The following is a 16940-nucleotide window of genomic DNA, read 5'->3' as shown; positions in this document are numbered from 1 at the left end:
CCACAAACCTTTGCCAAACTTTGCATAGGTAGTTTATTTTTTTTAATTTTGTTCACATACATTGCAATTCAGGTATAAATTCACAGATTATGTTTGGCGTCACTACCAAACAACACCCCAATATGTGTTCAGCAAGATCTCCTGAATACAGTGATACCACCCATGCATAGGCTTGTCGGGTTCTTTGGGGGCTACGTTTGGTCACGTTTGGCAGGTGCGCTTATCAGTTTCCCAACTTGCAATTTTGACATGTAATCAACCTGCGCCCATGTCCCATTTGAGACAATGTATTTTACCCCCATCAAACCATATATTTTTAAAAAGTAGACAACCCAGGGTATTTTAAATGGTGGTATTTTAACACTTTTCATGCACTGAATTCTACCACCAGCCTTTGTCAAACTTTTGGGTAGTAATCTTTTTTTTGTTTCTTTGTCACACACATTGTACTTTAGGCATGAATTCACAGATCCTGTTATGTGTCACTGCCAAACAACACCCTAATATGTTCAGCAACATCTCCCGAGTACAGTGATACCCACCATGTATAGGGTTGCTGGGTTGTTTGGGGGCCAAAAGGCAACAATCAGAACTTGTACATGTCAGTTTTTCAACTTGATATATAGGTATGCTTGGTCTATCTTCAGTTTGACATATTTTTGCACCCCCCAGTTAATGTTACCATCATGACAGTATATATAGTATATATTTTTTTAAAGTAGACATCAAAGGTTATAGAAGATGGGGTCTTTTGACTTCTTTCCCCCAACCATTTTGCCCCCCAAAGAAAGTGTAGTGGTATTTTTTTAATTCTGGTTTTTATGCACACGTCATCTGGTTTTGGCCAGCTGGTTATGTGTTACTGCCAGAAAACTTGTTAGGCCAAATGTGCAGGTAGCAAATGTACATTTAGCAGCAATCTTTAAACTGACTCCTGCAAATAGAATCTAACTGGAGATTTGGGGGAAGGAAACTGACTAACAAAAAATGGCTGCTTCCCAAAGAAACAAATAATAAAATAAAAATTCAGAAACACTTCTTACAACTGTTCTGTGTGGTACAGCTTGAAACACACAGTCCTGGTTTCGAAGGGCAATCAGGACAGTGAAAAGGGGTGTCTGTCCTTTTCCCGTTTTTAAAACAGACCTGGCAACATTTCTGTTTTTTTTTTTTTCTAGCAGTTGGCGGTAACTAAAAAATAAAATGTCTGGACTCAGCTTGTACCGTTGTTGGAACTTGTTTACCTCCATAAATTGTTAAAGAAATTATTTTCAACTGAAATTGGAGAAAGGTGGTTTTCCCTGGATTATTTTTTTTAAAAAGCAAAAATGAGTTGTGGGTTGCTATTTGCATCAGATAGATAGCCACCTTTTTATACCATGCTTTGGTTTTTTGTAAAATAAGATATGGCTGCATCAGCTGATCAGCCAAATCAACACCCCCCATGTACTTATTATACGCCCTGATGCAAACCGGTTTGGACTCTACTCTGCCCCGGACAGAGACATTTGACATGTGTTCGTCATGGATGGTGGTTAGCATGTGGACATCCTTCCTGTCCCTAAATTTTAGTGCAAGCACTTTAGCTTTGTGAAGTGCTTTACATTCGCCTATTTTTTAATTTTGCCTCTATGAGAGATCGTGGAAAGTCTTTGGAATTTTTTCTGGCAGTGCCGCAGGCCAGTGTCTGTAAACCATAAAGTGTTTTAAACAGACTGACACTACTATAAAAATTATCCACATAAAGGTGGTAACCTTTATTAAACAAGGGGTTTAGTAGGTCCCGTACAAGTTTCCCACTTGTCCCCAGGGAGTCAGGACAGCCAGGAGGGTCCAGTTGACCATCTTTCCCCACATATACACGAAAGACAAACGTGTATCCACTTTCGCTCTCGCACAGTTTGTACAGTTTTATGCCATACCTAGAGCGCTTTGACGGGATGTATTGTCTGAACCCTAATCTCCCTTTGTATTTCATTAGAGATTCATTTATGGATACATTTTGTTGGGGGGTATAAACAGCTGAAAATTTGTCCTGAAAATGGTCTAGCAGTATTTTATGAAGCCTATTGTATTGGGGGTGATCTCTAGGGTGACAGAGGGTATTGTCACTGAAATGTAAAAATCTCAGCAGTAACTTGTATCTGGCTCTAGGCATGGTTTGGGAGAATACTGGACTAGACATTATTGGGTTGGTGCTCCAGTATGAGCGAATCGATGGCTTCTTTATAATCCCCGTGAGCACTGTAAGAGCCCAGAATGTTTTAAGCTCTGGGACATCTATGGGATGCCAGTCATGCTCCCTGACTGTATAGCTACCTGGATTGTTATCAATAAATTGGGTAGCATACAAGTTAGTCTGGAAAGCAATCTCCTCCCAGATGGTATCCCCTAAAAATAGTTCTACATACTGCATTGGGGAGAAGCCATCCACATTAAGATTAATGCCTGTGTTGGCACTAAAAGGGGGGACGTTGGGCTCGGCTAACTGTGGAGGTACCCAGTCCTCCTCCACATTCGGCGTAGCAGAGGAAACACAGCTTCTTTCTTCAGCCGGCTCACACACAGATGACATGTTGTCTTGACTAGACGTGTCAGAAAACTGACCTGGGTCAAAATCTGACACAGTGTCAGTGGCGTCAGAGACTGACGCCAAGAAGGCATATGCCTCCTGCAAGTAATACATACGCTGCATGTTTTACACACGACTAAAACAAATTAAAAAACACACAAAAAAAATTTATACTTTTTTATTTTATTTTATTTTTTACTAAAACAGACTAAACAGCAATCCCTAAACTAACTCCTGTCACAAAAATCTAATAGAGATTTGGGGGAAGGAAACTGACTGACTAAGACAGACCAAGACAGACCAAGACAGACCAAGACACAGATTTTTAAAACAAATTTAACCCTTTAAGGGCAAAATAAAAAATGCACTGCTGTAACAGATCTGGCAGGGAAGGGGTTTAAAATGATTTTTAATTCACTTTGGATACTCTATAAAGCTCTGGAACACTTCTGCTGCAACAAACTATCACGATCTCTGTCTCTCTCGCCTCCCAAAACGCTACAGAGGAGAGAGGGGCAGAGATCACTGTCAAAGTGAGTGTTTGTAACACCCACTTTGACAGCAGCCAATTGTGAGTGATCGCGGATCCTTAACAGGGCCAGACATTGGGGCACTAACCTGCAGTCACACCCATGGGGATGTGAGGCTTGAAATGTCCTTTCTTGGTCTCTGACGTGGTCCCCAATCCTATTCCTGGCTGTCCCACCCTTGGCCAGTAATATGATCCCAATCCTTCTGTGATTGGTCTGCAGCTCCCATCACTCCCAGCAGGGGAGGGCTGGCAGCCTTAGGCCTGGGGGGCAAAACCAGTCAAGTGGCCCATTGCGCCACCCCCCCATGTGACATCACAATGCCCCACCCATATGATCTGCCATATGAACTAACGCCAGTGCTGCACACAGTGTGTGTTTACATTAAAAAGCCTGCAGGGACCAGCTATAGACACCAGAACCACTTCATTAAGCTATAGTGTCCCTTTAATGTGAGGTAAATTATAGATTAGTGTCACTAATAATATACTAGATTGCCTACTTACAATTGGATGAGGATGATGATGGGCTGCAGTTTGGCTCCACTGGTCTGGTGTAGAACAGGACCTCTGGAGGCTGTTTGCAACTGTGGTCACAAAATTCAACGTTCTGGGAGAATTGGAAGCAGCTCCATTTTTTGGGGGCCTCTTACACAGCTCAAGGTCTGGGCTCCAGTGCCTGACGGTGAGTATGCCCATAAGGCCCACTCATAAGTCCACTTATATGTTCCACCCACCCATGAGCTCGCTCACAGGGAGTGGAGTGTGTAGGGGATGTGTTATGTGTTATCTAATATGTGTGCTTATGGTATGTAGTGTATAGGGATACCAGTTTGTGCAGGTGATGCAGTGTGTTTGTGTGTAGTGGAACAGTGTGTATTTGTGTATAAGGGATGTATTATGTGTTTCTGGTTGTGTGTGAGGGATGCATTGTGTGAATCTGTGTTTGTATGCATAAGGGATGCAAGGTGTGTGTCTGTATGTGTGTGCATTGAGTGTAAGAGATGCATTGTGTTTCTGTGTGTATGTAAGAAAAACAGTGTGTGTGTTTGCATGTGTGTGTAAGGGTTTGCAGTGTATGTTTCTGTGTATGTGTGCAAATGATGCATTGTCTTTGTGTGTAAGGGTTGCATTGTGTGTGTGTGTGTGTGTAATGGATGCATTGTGTGTTTCTCTGTGTGTAAGGGAAGCCTGTTCTGTTTCTGTGTATGTATAGGGATGCATTGTGTGTTTCTGTGTATGTATAGGGATGCATTGTGTGTTTCTGTGTATGTATAGGGATGCATTGTGTGTGTGTGTGTGTGCGCGTAGTGTTAAAGAGCTCCCTGTCTTGCCCCCTGTCCTATAGAGCTGTCCCTTCTGTCCCTTAGAGCTCTCCCCTGCCCCTTTGTGGTCTCTCCTCTCCCCCACCCTCCCCTAGCGGTCTCTTCTCACACTCACCCACCCTCCCTGTGCTCTTCTCATCCCCCCTCCACCCTCCCTGTGTTCTTCTCACTCCTCCCTCTGTGTGTTCTCACCCCCCCCCTGTGTTCTTCTTACCATCCCTCCTCCCTGTGTTCTTCTTACTCCCCCCCTTGTTCTTCTTACCCCCTTCTTCTTATTACTCCCTTCTTCTTCTTACCCCCCTTCTTCTTCTTACCCCCCTTCTTCTTTTTACTCCCCCCTCTTCTTCTTACTCCCCCCTCCTCTTCTTACTCCCCCCTCTTCTTCTTACTCCCCCTTCTTCTTCTTACCCCCTCTTCTAATTACTCCCCACTCTTGTTCTTACTCCCCCCTTCTTCTTCTTACCCCCCTCTTTTTCTTATCTCCCCTTCTTCTTACTCCCCCCTCTTATTATCCCCCCTCCCCTCTTCTTACTCCCTCTCTTCCCTCTTCTTACTCCCCCCGCCCCTCTTACTCCCCCCGCCCCTCTTACTCCCCCCTCCCCTCTTCTTACTCCCCCCTCCCCTCTTCTTACTCCCCCTCCCCTCTTCTTACTCCCCCCCCTCTTCTTACTACCCCCTTCTTCTTACTCTCCCCCCCTCCTTCCCCTCCCCTCTTCTTACTCTCCCCCCCTCCCTCCCCTCTTCTTACTCTCCCCCCCTCCCTCCCCTCTTCTTACTCTCCCCCCTCCCTCCCCTCTTCTTACTCTCCCCCCCCTCTTCTTACTCTCCCCCCTCCCCTCTTTTTACTCTCTCCCCCCCCCCTTCTTCTTACCCCCTCCCCCCCCTTCTTCTTACCCCCTCCCCCCCCCTTCTTCTTACCCCCTCCCCCCCCCTTCTTCTTACCCCCTCCCCCCCCTTCTTCTTACCCCCTCCCCTGTAGGTGGCCGAGCTGCACTCCGGTCCGCGGTCCCGGCCGGAGTGATAGGAAGGTGCTCAGTGTGCACCTTCCTGTCAGTCCGGCCGGGTACAGGAAACAGAAACTCCTGTTCCGCGCGGAACAGGAGTTTCTGTTTCCTGTACCCGGCCGGACTGACAGGAAGTGCACACTCAGTGTGCACCTTCCCATCACTCCGGCCGGGACCGCGGACCGGAGTGCAGCTCGGCCACCTACAGGGGAGGGGAGGGAGAGAAAAGCTGCTGCAGCCGTCTGAGCGCTCTTTACAGAGCGCTCGGCGGCTGCAGCATTTAAAGGGCCGGCCCACCGCGGCCGGTCCTAAAAGAATTTCGGGCGGCCTGGGGGGCAATTGCCTCCCTGCCCCCCGGCCCAGCCCGCCCCTGACTCCCAGACAGTTATACTAAGAGAGAAATACAAACTGAGACCACCCAGGTGCAGTATATATACAATAAAAGAAAAGCAGATAATTATGACCTCCCTTGTAAGGGTGTTACCTTAACATACACTATGCATGAGTCACAAATTGAATTTTTGTATTTGAACTTCAATGACATAAGGCCGGGGTGTGCAAATGTTAGATCTCCAGATGTTGTTGAACTGCAGCTTCCATGATGCTTTGCAGTTCTAGAGATTAGAATACCTGAGGACCAGCCTTTGCCCAACCCAGGTATAATGTGTTCCATATTTACACATCATTACCATGAAGAAGTTAACGGATATCATCATGCCATCCACCGAGGATCAGAAATGTCTCCTTTGGGAAATGTATACGCATTCATAGAAATTATGGAATTTTTGAGGGAATCCCTGTTGCTTACCGATAGATTATGAAAGAAAAGATTAGATCTAGAAACAAGTGATTTGGATAGTGTCCAATAAGCTGATCATATTCTATCAGGAACTCCTTTAATTCAGTTACAGGCACAAGGTGCTACTCTTGTTACCATTACACTACTTTAGAACATACCGCAGATGACTACGGCACATATTCTCAGTTTGTTGAGCTTTCTAACATCTGCTACATTAAAAAGAACAATTAGAAGGTTCACAAGAACCCTCTTAATTCTGGCAATATTAAGTGTGGCCACTATAAAGGGAATCTCTAGTGCCAGGAAACAAACCCATTTTCTTGGCACTGTAGAATCTTGGAGGCCCCCCTTCCTCCCGCCCCCCATCCCATGTTGCTGAAGGGGTTAAAACACCCTCAGTCACTTACCTGAATCCAGCGCCGATGTCCCTCGGCAATGGCCGCGCGTGCATTAGACCTACCCATAGGATAGCATTATTAAATGCTTTCCTATGGGGATTCCAGCGACGATGGAGGTCCTCATGCATAGCGTGAGGATGTCCAGCATTGTTTAGGTGACCAAAAGTCGTCTAAGAAGCCGGAAGTCCCTCTAGTGGCTGTCTGGTAGACAGGCACTAGAGGAGGACTTAACCCAGCAAGGTAATTGTTGCAGTTTATAAATAATATACACTGTAGGGTTAAGGATGATGAGAGTTGGCACCCAGACCACTCCAATGAGCTGAAGTGGTCTGGGTGCCTACAGTGTTCCTTAATTGTTTAATAAATGGTTACATACTACATGGAGCCACTTTTTTCAGGTCCGGGTTTAATCTTTCCTCACACAAGGTCCAACGCCACATCACATGTAGCACATCACATGTTGCACATCACATGTAGCATATCACATGTAGTTTATTTGTTGACACATGGATGTGGTTTACAATATGTGGGACAGACTAGAAGGCCCCTAAAATCTAGCTTTAGGGAGCATAGGAATTCTTATATTACCAATAATATTAATAGCTAGTAACTTTACTAGTAACTTCCATAATTCAATAGCTAGTAACTCTAGTAACTTCCATAATTCAGACAATAGTAGTCTATCAGCTATGGAGATAGTTTGCACACCTCCACGAGAAGATCCAACTCATAAAACGACTATATGTGGAGTCAAAGTGGACTTATCTTTCTGAGATGCAAGCCCCTACAGGTCTAAAGGAACAATTGGGAAATATGTAGAGCTCTGCAGATTACATGAGCTCGGAGGTGACGTGATGACGCTCATGCCGGGTGGGGAGGGGCTACGATCGGAGATGAGAGGTTGAGGAGAGGTTGATGCCGCCATCACCGCGTGGAACAGAGAGACACGGAGAGACTGAGGAGAGATTTCGATTACGCTCGTATGGATACAACTTAAACAGGCACTAAGAGTCAGGAAGATGTGGTGAAACTGTGAGCTACTGGAGTATATACATCGGATTGCATCAGATTTTTTTCCCCAGTATATAGGGGTGAGTCAGTTGAGCCAGCGTGATATCAGGACACTTTGACACCAGGGGGAATAACGGTTAAACCACGGTTAAACCACTAAAACCACTAAAACCCCTGAAGATTACCAGGGTGCAAAGCTCCTGGTACAACGTTGCCCCTAAGGGGCAGGATATCGGGAAAGCTAACGGAGTGTGAACAGAGAGGGGGGATAATAGAGAGGAAAAAAAAAAGGGGGCTGCCCCGTTTTGTCCCCTCAAAAGTATATTACGGACACTACAATCTCTGGAGGAAAACGAAAAGAGAGGAAGGGGGAGAGGAGAGAGTAATTATTTCTGATTATGTTATATAGTTACTCTTGAATATAAACTTAGAGGTGCCAGCAATTAGGGGATTATATGCTAAACCTCTATATGTTTTATGAAATATATGAAATATATGCTCCCACTGAAGCGATCTACTGCAGAAACAGAGATATATCCCTAAACTCTAATTTAATTTATGCTAATATAGTTACTTTGAAAAGACAAGTTCTTATTGAAGATACTCTATTTACGCTTTAAATTACCGTATATACTCGAGTATAAGCCGACCCGAATATAAGCCGAGGCCCCTAATTTTACCCCAAAAAACTGGGAAAACTTATTGACTCGAGTATAAGACTAGGGTGGGAAATGCAGCGGCTACTGGTAAATTTCTAAATAAAATTAGATCCTAAAAAAATATATTAATTGAATATTTATTTACAGTGTGTGTATAATGAATGCAGTGTGTGTGTATAATGAATGCAGTGTGTGTATGAATGCAGTGTGTGCGTATGAATGCAGCGTGTGCGTATGAGTGCAGCATGTGCGTATGAGTGCAGCGTGTGTGTATGAGTGCAGCGTGTGCGTATGAGTGCAGTGTGTGTAGTCGTGCAGTGTGTGTGTGTATGGATGCAGTGTGTGTGTATGAATGCACTGTGTGTGTATGAATGCAGTGTGTGTATGAGTGCAGCGTGCGTATGAGTGCAGCGTGTGCGTATGAGTGCAGCGTGTGCGTATGAGTGCAGCGTGTGTGTATGAGTGCAGCGTGTGTGTATGAGTGCAGTGTGTGTAGTAGTGCAGTGTGTGTATGAATGCAGTGTGTGTATGAATGCAGTGTGTATGAATGCAGTGTGTATGAGTGCAGTGTGTATGAGTGCAGTGTGTATGAGTGCAGTGTGTATGAATGCAGTGTGTGTATGAATGCAGTGTGTGTATGAATGCAGTGTGTGTATGAGTGCAGTGTGTATGAGTGCAGTGTGTATGAGTGCAGTGTGTATGAGTGCAGTGTGTATGAGTGCAGTGTGTGTATGAATGCAGTGTGTGTATGAATGCAGTGTGTGTGTGTGTGTGTGTGTGTGTTGAAGAGCCTTGGTGGGGGGTGGGCAATTTTATTATTTTTTTAAAAAAAAAAAAATTTTTTTTTTATTTATTATTTCTTATTATTTAATTTAATTAACTTTTTTATTTTATTATTATTCTTTTTTTTTTTTTTCGTCCCCCCTCCCTGCTTGATTCATGGCAGGGAGGGGGGCTCCTTCCCTGGTGGTCCAGCATTGGCAGTTCAGTGGGGGGAGAAGGGGGCTGTCAGAGCTGTACTTACCTTTCCTGCAGCTCCTGTCAGCTCTCTTCTCCTCCTCTGCGCCGTCCGTGCAGCTCTTCTGTCAGCTCCCAGTGTAAATCTCGCGAGAGCCGCGGCTCTCGCGAGATTTACACTGGGAGCTGACCGAGGTGCTGAACGGACGGCGCAGAGGAGAAGGGAGCTGACAGGAGCTGCAGGAAAGGTAAGTACAGCTCTGCTAGCCCCAGTCTGTATTATGGCAATGCAAATTGCCATAATACAGACTATTGACTCGAGTATAAGCCGAGTTGGGGATTTTCAGCACAAAAAATGTGCTGAAAAACTTGGCTTATACTCGAGTATATACGGTAATTCAATTCAATCAAGTTACTCTGGAAAACATCATATTCCAGGGCATCACAGGTTAAACTACTATATGTGCTGGGAAATATATGTTCTCATTGAAGAGACCTACTGCAGAGATACAGATATTTCTTTAAACCTCAAACTAACTCTCTCTATTACACTGACTTTGAAAATATATGAATTCATTGAAGAGACCAAGATATTCATTTATATTCTAAACGATTCCAACTTAAATCAGTTACTGTGGAAAATAACATATACCAATGGATCACATGTTAAACCACTATATATGCCATGAAATACATGCTCCCAGTGAAGAGATCTACTGAAAAGACCCAGATACACCTCTAAGTTCTAAACCAACTCATTCTAATATTGTTATTCTGAAAACTTAAATATTATTAGAATATATATCTACCTATCACTGAGAAATGTCAACCTAAAAAATCCCAGATAAAACCTCAACCAGGTCAGATAAAAAAGGTCAGAAACATGAAAAGAGACTTTCCGCTTTTTTTGTACCACAAGATAACCTGGAAGGTGTGGAACAATCCCCCCTGGAACCTTTACATATAGGGGTCTTATCCTCCCCCACCAAGTTCTCAGATAAAGAGGAAGTTACTCCTATTTTTCTAAAGAAATGTTTGGAAGACATCTCTAATGATATCAAAATGGAGCTGAACAATACATTTTTAGATCTAAAAACAGATTTAGCTATGCTAAATGATTGTATCCAGAAAATAGAAGAAAAGGAAGAGGCTTTAGAATTTCAATTACAAAAAGCAAACGAGATCCAAACTAAGATGACAATGAAACTGAGAGATCTGGAAGACAAAGTATGTGATCTAGAAGATAGATCAAGAAGAATGAACCTGAGATTCAGAAATATACCAGAGGAAATATCAGATGTTCAACTAAAGAACTTCTTAATAAAATATATTGAATGCCTGGGGATTTCTATTACACAGCAAGACTCTAAGATGTTACGCTATCATCGTCTTTCATACAGAAAACAGAATCAACTATATCCGCGAGAAGTAATTGTGGCGTTTACTACGTATGAATTTAAGGATCAGATTCTCCAAGCAGTTAGAAAGATAACGATAAATTATGAAAAATATAAAGACATAAGAGTTCTTACAGATGTCTCTTTCACAACGAGGCAAAGAAGAAACCTTTTCTCTATGATTTTCCCAACTCTGAAGAAATATAATTTAAAGTTTAAATGGAACTCGCAATCAGCTTTAATAATTTGCTATAAAGATTTATGGAAGTCCTTTAAGACACCGGAGACTGCCCAAGCCTGGCTTACAGACAATAACATGTAGCCACCCTACCAACATCTAGTTAATGAGGGGTCATCCCACTAACTTGAGATATTATATAATATTTTTAGTTTTATTAGTTTAGTGTTACCACTTTACCTTGCACTTAAAGCGATATAATGACTTAGGATTTTGTACTAGGATTTAGGATTACTAATTAATTCACTCCCTATTAGTAGTAACTCAGACACATTAATTCAGTTCACATTTAGTGGCTTTAATTATTGTGATATATCTAATCTCACACCTATATAATAGATATATTTAGAGTCTATCCACAAAACACTTAAAAGGAAAATGGGAAAATTAATAAGTAAAACACCAACCGATTTGGAATGATATAATGCCCTTCAAAAAAGTTAATGATACACGGGTTCGCTTTCATTATTACGGTTTTGTTTTTGACTATAATTCATTTTTTTTTTTGTTCTTTAAGTAACTAAGGATATAAGGGATTGTTGGTGATAGTATACAATATTTTTAGTATCTCTAGTCTATTTCTATTTCTCACTTTATCTTATGCATAAACTGAAATGTGGACCTAGGACTTTGATTTAGGAATTTTAGGATTTAGGACCTTCAGTTAAATCACTTTCTATTAGTATTAACTATGACACTGTAATTAACTGCACATTTAGCATCCTTAGTTTTTTTTCGTTATAATTAATCTCATACTTATAGAGTGGACATAGTGAGACTTGATCCATAAAACTCTCATTAAGATGGTAGGAACAACAATAAGTAAAAGACGAAACGATATAGAGAGTTACAATGTTTCTTAAAACTAATGTCATATGGGCTTGTTATTACAATTTTTCTTTCCCTTCTCTCTCTCTTCTAATAAGATACTCCGAATCTATACACCCCTCCCTGTGGGACTCTATGGGATTCCCAGTACAAGGAATACTTTTTTGTATTCCAGGTTTCTATGTAAATATATATGTTTTTATGTTGTTTTGTCAGTCATGTAATATGTGTAACCGGTCGGATATATCGCATATATGGTCAGGGAGCATGAGAAAGAAGATTAGGTTGAAATATGGTTAGAGTTTTAACTATTAATGCTCAAGGTCTTAATTCCCCTGTTAAACGAGGCTATTTATACAATACCCTTGTTCAACAACGTATACATATAGGGTTTATTCAGGAAACCCACTGGATGGCGGACTCGAAGAAATTTTGGTCTTATAAAAATTATCCTTTGATTTTTTCTGCTTCTATACAAGGGAAAAAAAAATGCGGTGTCGCAATAATTTTTTCTAGAGAAGTCAACTTTGACTGTTGTTTTAACTATTTAGACCCAGATGGGAGGTTTATCATACTGGTTGGTCAAATGAATGGGATAGATTACACTTTGGTTAATGTGTATCTACCCAATAAGGATCCAATTAAAACATTGCTCAAAATTCTAGATATGGTGGAGCAAGTAAAAAAGGGTATAGTTATGATTGCGGGCGACTTTAACTGTATCTGTGATACCTTAATGGATAAACAATTAGCTAAAAAAATCTAAAGGAACAATTGGATGTACGTTTGATTTGAATTCCCATATTTTAGTCCCAGGATTGGACGTTTCTTTTGCCTCTCACCGAGGGTCCTTATTACTATTTATGTGGACTTTATTTTGGATTCCATACATTCCACTGCTACTGTTAATTATTATGGTTTTAATACATTTTGATAATTTTTAGATTCATTTCCATTTTATGTTGTTTACAGTCTGCATTCCACTGTACTTTCATTCACCAAATCCTTTTTTTTCTTCCCTCTGAAAACCTGGAGGAACTATGGCTCACTCAACAGGGGTACATTTCTACTAGCCAGGGCTGAATTGTCACTCGCCGATGGCAAGTGGAAATTCTGACACCTGTATACAGTATATATAATACATTATAAGTATGCAGAATTCAGAGACATTATAAGACATGCTATATAAATCACGATTCTGTTACTATAAACTGGAATCCTGAGCCTTTATTCAAAATAGAAATGTTGTGGATTTGTCCTGGTTTTATTTTTAAAAAGATATTTAAAATAAATCTTGAAAAGACTTCTATTAAAGGTAAATTGGATGGTAAATTGTGTTACTGTCACCTTCATTTTCATTGGACTAGGCACCTTCATTTTCATTGGACTAGAATTTTATGGATGTGCTCATAATCCACTGACACGGCCAGAGCTTGGACAGATGTTACACAGGTGCATCGATGTCATTTACATGACATAATCAACTGACACCTTAACTAAGACTATGATGTGATGTTTCATGCCAGTCAGTATCTACTGCTCAGCACAGAGCAGCACTGATCGCTTCCCTTGGCTGGTGTGATAGATTCGGTTTAGCTCCTCATTGTTGGACTAATCCTTTAGCCTGCTTGGCCAAGGCTCTTTGACACATTAAACAAACACCAGAAGACTTAGGAGGACAGCTCCTCTTGGGCGTTCCTCTTATCTTGTGGCTGTAGGTGATTGGATACAGAACAAATCACTGATGGCTCCGACATTTTCCAAACCGTTGAATAAGTAAGTAGAATATTAAATAATCATTCAGTTACACCGTGGCCATTTCAAAAGCAATCCACTGGGAGCTTGTGCCAGGGGGTTAGAAACTGGGTTTTAGGTTAAGAAATTACAAGGTGGGGACACTTTATTTAAACTGGCAATGCCACCTACAATGGTCATTCACTGGTCAATATCTGCCCAGGTTCCAGAGAGGACAGATATATACGCTTCAATTCAATATTGTTGGGTACACTTTGCAAATGATTTAATATTTTTAGGTAAACTTTATTTTTAAAATATTAAAATATCAAAAATATATAATATATTATATATATATATTATATATCAAGATATATAAATAAATAAAAAATTATAAAAAAAAGCAACAAAATTAAAATAGTTTTAATAAAATTAGTTATTTTGGTGATATCGATCAGATTTAACAAAGGGTTCGTGTTACTCCAGGAATAATACAATTTCCTTTGTTGTTGTGTATTTTATGCTCCCAGGGTTTAATAAAAATATCTTAATTTTTATAGAAAACACCTAAGGGGACCCAAGGAAATATCTCTGTTAGTATTATTTTGCTTTTGTATATATTAGTTTTAAAATCAGCGTTTATTGCCAAACGTTTGCTACTAGTTTTTAGTTTGCTTTAACTTACTTTTATAGAAAAAAACACTGTGTGTCTCAGGCTCCCTGGTAATCATTCACTGTAACAATATTTACCATCTCTGCTGGTACACCATTCCCTGCGTCTACATCTCTTTGTGTAAAAGAGTTTGATTCTAGCTTTTTATCCCAGTTGGAATCTCTTTATATATGAGTAAATGTACCGTATATACTCGAGTATAAGCCGACCCGAATATAAGCCGAGGCCCCTAATTTTACCCCCCAAAACTGGGAAAACTTATTGACTCGAGTGTAAGACTAGGGTGGGAAATGCAGCAGCTACTGGTAAATTTCTAAATAAAATTAGATCCTAAAAAATTATATTAATTTAATATGTATTTGCAGTGTGTGTGTATGAATGCAGTGTGTGTGTGTGTGTGAGTGCAGTGTGTATGAGTGCAGTGTGAGTGTGTGTTATGCAGAGCCTTGGTGGGGGATGGGCATTTTTATTATTATTATTTTTAATTATTTTAATATTTTTTTTATTATTATTATTTAAATATTTTATTTTAATTTTATTATTATTTAAATGTTAAATTTATTTTTTTCCTCCTGATACATGACAAGGAGGGGGGCTCTCACTCCCTGGTGGTCCAGTGGATGGGGATGGGCACTGTGTAGGAGGGGGCTGGCAGAGTGTTTACTTACCTCACCTGCAGCTCCTGTCAGCTCCCTTCTCCTCTGCGCCGGTCCGGTCAGCTCCCTCTGCAAGTCCCAGTGTAAGTCTTGCGGCCGCACTATGATCCCGCGGCTCTCGCGAGACTTACACTGGGAGCTGACAGAGGTGCTGAACGGACTGGCGTGGAGGAGAAGGGAGCTGACAGGAGCTGCAGGAGAGGTAAGTAAACGCTCTGCAGCCCCCACAGCCCCCAGTCTGTATTATGGCAATGTAAATTGCCATAATACAGACATTGACTCGAGTATAAGCCAAGTTGGGGTTTTTCAGCACAAAAAATGTGCTTAAAAACTCTGCTTATAATCGAGTATATACGGTATTCCGGTCTTTCTGTAGCATTGGCGGATCCAGGGGGGGGGCAACGGGGCAATTGCCCCCCCCGAGATTCTCCCCTGCCGGCTAGTGCAGGGCTGACATTGCCCAAGCGCCAGCCCTGCAATGTGCCTGCGGACCGGGGAGGGAGATCAGTGATCTCCCTCCCCGGTCCGCAGGCACATTACTGACAGCCGACCGGAAGGGGAGGGAGAGAGGACCCGGGAGCTGTTACCAGCAGCTCCTCCGGGTCCTCCTCTCGCGAGATTTGGAGCGTTGCCGCGGTTACCACGGCAACGCTCCAAATCTCGAGAGAGTGAACTCTAGCCCTGGAGCGCGGGCTAGAGTTCACTGGAACCACTGGACCACCAGGGATTCCCCACTGGGACCACCAGGGATCCATAAATACCCCCCCTCCTCCTCAATAAAGGTAAGAAGGGAGGGGGGACATAAATATATTTTATTAAATACATTTTTTTTTTAATGAAAAAACCTCCCTTCCCTCCTCCCCTTCCCCCCATACACACTGCCCCACATACACTGCCCCCATACACACACTGCCCCCATACACACACTGACCCCATACACACACTACACACACACTGACCCCATACACACACTACACACACTGACCCCTTACACACACTACACACACTGACCCCATACACACACTGACCCCATACACACACTGACCCCATACACACACTACACACACTGACCCCATACACACACTGACCCCATACACACACTGACCCCATACACACACTACACACACTGACCCCATACACACACTACACACACTGACCCCATACACACACTACACACACTGACCCCATACACACACTGACCCCATACACACACTACACACACTGACCCCATACACACACTACACACACTGACCCCATACACACACTGACCCCATACACACACTGACCCCATACACACACTGACCCCATACACACACTACACACACTGACCCCATACACACACTACACACACTGACCCCATACACACACTGACCCCATACACACACTGACCCCATACACACACTGACCCATACACACACTACACACACTGACCCCATACACACACTGACCCCATACACACACTACACACACTGACCCCATACACACACTGACCCCATACACACACTGACCCCACACACACACTGACCCCACACACACTGACCCCATACACACACTGACCCCACACACACAAACACTGCCCCATACACACAAACACTGCCCCATACACACAAACACTGCCCCCATACACACAAACACTGCCCCCGTACACACAAACACTGCCCCCATACACACAAACACTGCCCCCATACACACAAACACTGCCCCCATACACACACACACTGTCCCCATACACACACTGTCCCCATATACACACTGTCCCCATATACACACTGTCCCCATATACACACTGTCCCCATGTACACACTGTCCCCATATAAACACTGTCCCCATACACACACTGTCCCCATACACACACTGTCCCCATACACACACTGCCCCATACACACACCGACCCACAAACACTGCCCCACATACAAACACTACACACACTGCCCCCACATACAAACACTGCCCCCCATACAAACACTGCCCCCATACACACACTGCCCACAAACACACACTGCCCACAAACACTGTCCCCATACAACACTGTCCCCATACAACACTGTCCCACAAACACTGTCCCCATACAACACTGTCCCCATACAACACTGCCCCGCACACACTGCACACCTATACACACACAGTGCCCTACACACACTGCTGCCCCCCCATACACAC

Source organism: Pelobates fuscus, chromosome 5 (genome assembly GCF_036172605.1).
Source record: "Pelobates fuscus isolate aPelFus1 chromosome 5, aPelFus1.pri, whole genome shotgun sequence".
In the NCBI taxonomy this organism is placed as follows: Eukaryota; Metazoa; Chordata; class Amphibia; order Anura; family Pelobatidae; genus Pelobates; species Pelobates fuscus.
This window is presented reverse-complemented; position numbering follows the sequence as displayed.